Source organism: Saccostrea echinata, unplaced genomic scaffold (genome assembly GCF_033153115.1).
Source record: "Saccostrea echinata isolate AGI-Se365-2 ecotype Australia unplaced genomic scaffold, CSIRO_AGI_Sech_v1 ptg000017l, whole genome shotgun sequence".
Lineage (NCBI taxonomy): Eukaryota > Metazoa > Mollusca > Bivalvia > Ostreida > Ostreidae > Saccostrea > Saccostrea echinata.
The window spans coordinates 4,793,423-4,799,551 of NW_026889766.1; positions in this window are offsets into that span (position 1 = coordinate 4,793,423).

A 6,129-nucleotide genomic window follows, 5' to 3' on the forward strand; every position below is an offset into this window, starting at 1 on the left:
TGTTTTATTTACGGGTTTTTTTAAAAATCATTTTAAATTTATTTATTTATTTGATTTTTGGAGTTTTGGGTTTCATGGCATGCAATCTTAACCGCCTCCCTCCTTCAGGAAGAGGGACTTCAGAACGAAACCCCTAGCAAGTATTTTATTTTTTAGGACTTAGAAGTAAATACTTACACGTTTTTTATTTTTTATTGATTATCAATAATCAAATGTGTAATGAATTTTTAGTGATTGGTTTAATTCACATAATTGGTTATAAAAAGGTTTAATGAAATGAAACAACGACATCTTATAACATACCATTTATCTGCTATCTAACAAGGTTAAACGATTTTAAACATACAAAATTTATTATGATGATCTTTTACTGTATACAGGAAATTTTCGCCCCCGTGTTCTTTTCGCCCCTTTCGCCCTACTCACAGATGGGCGAATTTAAAACCAGCGAATGCTAAGAATACAGTATAATTTCTAAAACAAAACTGTGACTGGGCAAATTTAAAACGGGGCAAAGTTGCTTGCAAGTGTGAAAGGGCAAAAAATAATACGGAGCGAAAATAACTAGGTATACAGTACTTAATTGGTCCTTTTAATTATCCGATTTCATCATCTTCCATTCCATTAATTGGCTTATTAAGATGGACAGGGTAATTTTCCATTCATTTAACTCTTATTGAATGTAAATAACACTAATATATTGATTTATCTTTGAATTGCTGTGACATACCTATAAGCTGAATTCATTTAGCTCACAAAGCATCCTTGGCTGAAGGGACGTTAGGTTTGTTCACAGGAAGTGCCTAGCTTTCTTTCAAAGGGGAGATATACAGAATTAGTGAAAATTTAACTTCATCTTTTAAAAATCTTCTTTTCAACCACTGAAATATGTTTTTAAAATCATCTCAGGAACACAAAGCCGATTAGTCATATTAATAAAGAAGAATCATCAATGTAATGTAGATTCAAGATTGTTCGATTCATGACCCACAACAGAGGATCGAAATTTTATGTAGGAATACATAGGAAATATCTTTTAAAAAATCTTTTTCTCAGGAACAACAAAGTCTTGATCAGTCATATTAATACAGAAGCATCCTCTTGTAATTTAGATTTAAGAATTGTAGATTGTTCAAATCATGACCCCCGGGGATAGGGTGGGGCCACAAGAGGGGACCAAAGTTATACAAAGGAATATTAAGGAAATATCTTTAAGAATATTCTTCTTAGGAACAGAAAGCTTCCTGCGTGCAGAGCGCGAATACACCGTAATGGTGAAGATAGATGTGTGTAGAGTGTACTTTGTGGTTTCTTTTTATATCTAATATGATTTGATTTGTTTGTACACGGTTACATAATTATTAAGGTTTGTTGTTAGTTCTTTTATGTTTTGATTATAAGTACACTTAAGCCGTTTACCAGTAGGGGACAATTATTTACCTGCAATTTAACATGTTTAAATGGCCACAAGTGATCTAGATCAATTACATATATTAGCGTCTGCAGAAGAAATGACAACACATAGTATTTGAAAAGTGTATTTAAATGAAATATGAGACAAAAAAATAATTATCATATTTCAATTCTGGTCCCAAGCTAAATGTGTATACAGTATATGCATATAAAGTTTCATGATGTCACAGAAAAAACATTCGAGAATTTCACATTGTTTATTCTTGCAACAGAACTTATGTACAAAAGAACCTTTGAATGCCATACATTTTGACAGGTCATTCCGAAAATGAGATGCGCACAAGTTCTTATGATGTAAACTATTTGTACAAGGAAGAAAAATATCAAATTGTTCAGAAATAATTGCTGGACAAAGAAATTCCAAACGCACTGCTAGACATGTACAGACGGAGAAACCTGAACTTCGTTAGCAGAATGTGCATATATAAAGAAAAGGAATTAAAGGGACATGTTTCAGCTCAAAGATAATGTTGTTTTTTAAATTTGAATAACCAGTGATATATCATTTTACTGTCTTATTAACTTATTAACGTTTTGAAAGATCCAAATTTATTTTTTCACACAAAACCTCCTGAATAAATAGACTTTCAATGTTTGGTGAGGGGTGCTTTAGTTATTTTAGGGGGTGGAGGGGGATGGGTGATTGTGGGGGAGGGATGTTAATGTTCGATTCATGTTAAAATTCATGTGCAGTTGAAAAGAATACCTCTGACGTTTTCCGGTATGCATCTTGATTTGTGCTGCTGTAAATCCCCTTTTAACTCAGTCTGAAATTGCTTCTGTCGTTGGAAGGAGATGTTCAGTTCTCCCTCTAATGTTGTTTGAGTCTCTGTGAATCAAAAATATTAATGATATTATTAAGATTTTAATTAATCAACAATGATTACTATTTATGATTACATATTCAGACCTGCAGATGGATACTCTGCATAACTCACCAGTCTTACTAGAACGTTGTCCTCATAATTTTTAATAATCATATAAATTATATTTTTTCTCAAATTTCGTTAAGGGTCTGCATTTATTTATATACAAAAAAATCATTACATTCTAAATAACGAAATGATTTTTGTTGTTTTTTTTTAAATTATAACTGACCCTCAAGGCTCCGTATCTTGCCTGCTGTTTCTTTATGATAGCTTGCAATGTTTTCTAAAAAATAAAACAAGATGTGTTTGTAATTGGAGCACTGAAAGAATTTATTTATGCAATTCCCTCTCTCTCTCTTCTCTCTTTTTCTATCTCTTTTCTTCCTTTTCTTTTTTTTATAAAAATATTTACAGAAAATATATATGTACTCTGAAGTTTTGTCTTAGAATCTGTGAATAAAAAAAAATGTGTTTGTGAAACACTGATGCCCCCGTATGGCAACTTATAGCGAAGGTTAAACTTTCTTAAATGCAAATCAAATATGTTGGTACCCAAAGTAAGGTCTTCTCTCGAGTAATATATGTGAAATATAAAAGCCCTAGCAGCAACCATTGAAAAGATTTGGAAAAGATTATAGATTTTCAAAATTAAGTCGAACATCAAGGTCATGGTCAAATAGTAAAAAAATTAATGCTGCAGAAGGAAAGGCCTTCTCACAAGAAAAACACATGTGAAATATGAGCGCCCAAGCACAAACCCTACAAAAGTAATGGCCAAGGTTTAAGTTTTTCAAAAGTAGGCCAAACTCCAATGTCAAAGGATCAAATTCGTTGGTATCTAAAGTAAGGTCTTGTCACAAGAAATACACATCTGAAGTATGAAAGCCCTAGCACCAACTGTTCAAAAGTTATGTCTAAAGTTAAAGTTTTTCAAAAGTAGGTCAAACTCCAAGGTCAAAAGGTCAAAGTTGTTGGTATCCAAAGTAAGGTATTGTCACAAGGATTACATATGCGAAGAATAAAAGCCCTCGCACAAACCATCCAAAAGTTAAGGCCAAGGTTAAAGTTTTTCAAAAGAAGGTCGAACTCCTTGGTCAATGTCAACTGGTCAAAGTTATTTCTATCCAAAGGAAGGTCTTGTTCGAAGGATTACATATCTGAAAAATGAAATCCCTAGCATCAACCGTTCGAAAATTATCGCCAAGGTTAAAGTTGGATAAAATTTTGCAAAACTGGGACAAACTCCAAGGTCAATGTCAAAAGGTCAAATATGATGGTACCCAATGTAAGGTCTTGTCACAAGGAATAAACATGTGAAATATGAAAGACAAAGCTTCAGCCAATCAAAAGTTATGGGCAAGGTTAAAGTTTTGCGGACAAATAGACAGACAGACGGGCGGACAGGGCTAAAACTACATGTCCCGATTCTTCCATTACGGGGGCATAAAAATGTAGTCTGTAGGTAGGTAAGCGTATGATAAACATTAACAATAGACTTGAACATTTCGGGAACATGCAGACTATACTGTAAACAGAAAAATAAGCGCATTCTCTGCCCGTAGAAAGATGCACATTTAGAAATCCAAAAGAAAATAAGCACATTCGCTGCATGAAGAGTGATAGAGATTCAGAAGACAAGAGCACTATTATCCGGAAATTTGGGTGATAGTCATTAAAATCAATTAAACTGTATGAGGCCTAGGGGTAGATGCTTCACTTTTTAATATTTTAGTCGGGTATGCCTATTTTTTTAACGTTGAATCAAAATGTCTGCACTCATCTAAGATGATAATCTACACTTGTAAATATATAAAAATCAATTTATCCCAATACATGACAGCTTTACGACATGTACAACTGACCTTCGTGGAGATTTATCTTGCTTGTCGTTTCTCTTTGATAACTTTCAACGTTTTCTAAAAAGGAAAAGTAGTATTTTGGTCAATGTAATAAATCTAGTTGCTACAAACAAAAATTGCAGCATATTATTTATTTCACAGGGTGATACAGATTTTTTTAAAAACTAAATTGTGCTGCTTTGGAAATTTGGGGATTACTTTCAGATCAACAAAACGGCAATGCTGGATACATAATGAGTAATGTCGTAATAAATAATAATAATAATCGTTGACATTTAGAAAAAGAAATATATCTACCCTCAAGTGTACGAAAACATTCTTTAATATGTTGATCATCAGCATATTGCTTGGCCAGTTGTTCTCTGTAGTGCTTGTCTTGGACAGGATCCATTGTTGTGTATCTCAAAATGTCAACTTCCTTCTCATAAAAATTTCCATTAGATAGGTATCCATCGATTTCTACTACTGCGCCTCGAACTGATGTCCAAATATCGTTAAATTCATTGTTTGTGAGGGAAGGTCTTGAAGAGTGGACAGTGCTGTTTCGAGCTACTCTTATTCTTTCGATATTAGCAGAAAGACATTGGTCATTTACATCCGGGTCATTGCCCCAGCCATTTTTATGAGGTGTAATTTTACATATATTCCGTAGCAGAATGTACAACAGTGAAATATCGAAGTCGTCATAATTTCCAGAGTAGGACCCAGTTTGTGGCATGATTAGTTCTCTCTGTCGAGGAGTTAATTTTGGAAGATTATGCTTGTGCTTTGTAATCTCTGTAGCAAATGTAGATTGGGGAATTCTTTGGCGAAGAACATCTCTCAGTTGATCGGTACAGGGTCCAAGCAGAAGACGACAAGCCCTGTTTGTATTTGTTGTGCCTTCTGTTGAACTGTAGGGACTGTTCGCGGTGGCCATATTCTAACCATTTAAACGGGACAAAGAATTTCTTCACATTCTACAAGACAAAGTGCAGGTGCACTTACTGCATTATTGATTTTGTCTCTATAACCTACTTATGTTCTAGATTCTTTTTGTTTATACTTGCTTCTATTCGATTTACTGAAGAATACACGTATAAAATTTTAAATCATAAACTGCCATCGCCATTCACTATACAATGATAAGAAAGATGGAACAATTAGATTGAAGGATTTCAAATATAACTAGAAACTCATTGCAAGCAATGAGAGGTCTTCCGTCCGATTTTAAAAATAAAATCGTAAATTCAAGCTGAAAAAGTGATTAAAAAAAAAAATCAGACACTCTGGAGATTTAACCCTGGTCGTCAGCATAAAAATCCAATGCGCTAACAATTACGCCATTTGGACTCCGGTCCGCTTCAAAGTAAAAATGACGAATATCTACAGTTTGGATTTATGAATTTGAAAACAAATTATATATTTAGTATTTTGAAAAGAGGCTCTGTTAACCCTACAAATATTAAAGAAAAATATTGAAGTTGAAAAAATCGATTTTTTTTTAAATTCGCTTCCGGTAGCGACCGGAAGTAACGACGACGCACAAAAAGGTCACTTCGCCAATCTAGAAATCATGTTCTATTATCTCTTACAAGACTCCAGCTCATATCTTTAGCCATTCTTGAGAGCACTCACGGAAAAAGTTACATTTTAAAATCTCCGTTATTGGAGAAGTTGATTCCTCACTCATAACACTATATGTATTACGTTGTGCATTTCTTTTAACTCCTTCATACATTAAAACTATAAAACGTAAATTGTTTGTAAAAATATATTGCGTAATTCGAACAGAAAATTATACCAGATATCATTTCAAAGATACAGTATTATATTTCAGCTGGAAAATGGTATAAAAAAATCCAGACATTTTGGGGATTGAGTTCAGGTCGCCCGCGTGAAAATTAAACACGCGGACCATTACGTTAGAGGGACCTTTTTTTTTTTTG